This window comes from Odocoileus virginianus, chromosome 15, assembly GCF_023699985.2.
Source record: "Odocoileus virginianus isolate 20LAN1187 ecotype Illinois chromosome 15, Ovbor_1.2, whole genome shotgun sequence".
In the NCBI taxonomy this organism is placed as follows: Eukaryota; Metazoa; Chordata; class Mammalia; order Artiodactyla; family Cervidae; genus Odocoileus; species Odocoileus virginianus.
Window position 1 is genome coordinate 19670838 of NC_069688.1, and position 1677 is coordinate 19672514.

General features: G+C 41.9%; 1 pseudogene; it reads right to left on the bottom strand.

The window, feature by feature from the left end:
- Positions 1 to 293: 293 nt before the first annotated feature.
- LOC139038386 (SIN3-HDAC complex-associated factor pseudogene) lies at positions 294 to 842 on the bottom strand (annotated as a pseudogene).
- Between the last annotated feature and the right edge of the window lie 835 nt (positions 843 to 1677).

A 1677-nucleotide genomic window follows, 5' to 3' on the forward strand; every position in this document is an offset into this window, starting at 1 on the left:
CCTAAGAAAACAAAGTCTCTCACTGTTTCCATTGTTTTCCCATCTACTGGCCATGAAGTGATGGGACTGGATGTTATGATCTTTGTTTTTTGATTGTTGAGTTTTTTTTTTTTTTTTTAGATTCCTTAACATGGTTTTTATCTTAAATCAATTTTAATAGGAAAAACACACAAAATCCAAACTCTCAGCTCCATTCTTGCCTAATCCACCTCCAACCACACATGCTACCAGCTGTTTGCCAAATGCCATATAATTGCTAAGGAAGTGGGAAACAGTTGCCTACAATTAAGAAGGTTTGCTGGTTAGAGAGATATTTTCTGTTGCTTTTACCTTTTCCAGTATGTGAGATCTAAAAAGGAAAACACTGGCGTTCTGTTGGAGCCAGAAGCCATCTCTGTATCTGAGCCATCATCTGACTGGTTACTGTAACAGGGAGACTGAGCTGGAGAGGCACTTGTGTGAGCATCAGAATTGTGGCGTTTAAATTCCTTGGGCAATTTACTGATCTGGTTACTTTTTATCCTGTTTCCAGATAGAGTTTTCACTTTCTTTGGTTTCAGTGTAGTCTTTAGACTGGGTCCTGCCCTTGCATCTACCACATGATTCCAGTTTTTTTTTGATCCTGCTGGCAATTTCTTCCATCTTTTCACAAGCAGGACACAGGCATTACAGATATCTCCTGAACGAGTCTCATGTAACCCAAAGCAGCTCTGGAAATCCTTTTCATAGCGCTTACTGTCAGTGAATCGAGAACTGGAGGATTTAGCTCTGCAAATACAGCAGCCCTCTATACTTTGGTACATCTTTGGCTTGTGAAAACCAAACATCTTTTCTTCTGGGCAATAGCCTTCCAAAAGCAGCCATTTCTCGCGCAATAACGATCCCGAGGGGCACAGTGCACGCTAAGTCAACCCCCCCTTCAATCGCTCCCTCCTCCTCAACAGCCTTGTCTAGAAAGATTGTCCTGATTGTTGAGTTTTAAGCGAGCTGTTTCACTCTCCTCTTTCACTTACATCAAGAAGCCCTTTAGTTCCACCTTGCTTTCTGCCATAAGGGTGGTGTCATCTGCATATCTGAGGTTATTGATATCTCTCCCTGCAATCTTGATACCATCTTTTGCTTCGTCCAGCCCAGCATTTCACATGATGTACTCTGCACATAGGTTAAATAAGCAGGGTGACAATATACAGTCTTGACATACTCCTTTCCCAATTTGGAATCGTTCTGTTGTTCCATGTCCAGTTCTAACTGTTGCTTCCTGACCTGCATACAAATTTCTCAGGAGGCAGGTAAAGTAGTCTGGTATTCCCATCTCTTGAAGAATTTTCCACAGTTTGTTGTGATCTACACAGTCAAAGGTTTTGGCGTAATAAATAAAGCAGAAGTAGATGTTTTTCTGGAATCCTCTTGCTTTTTCTATGATCCAGCGGATGTTGGCAGTTTGATCTCAGGTTCCACTGCCTTTTCTAAATCCAGCTTGAACATCTGAAAGTTCTTGGATCACGAACGGTTGAAGCCTGGCTTGGAGAATTTTGAGCATTACTTTGCTAGCACGTGAGATGAGTGCAATTGTGCAGTAGTTTGAACATTCTTTGGCATTACCCTTCTTAGGGATTGGAATGAAAACTGACCTTTTCCAGTCCTGTGGCCACTGCTGAGTTTTCCAAACTTGCTGGC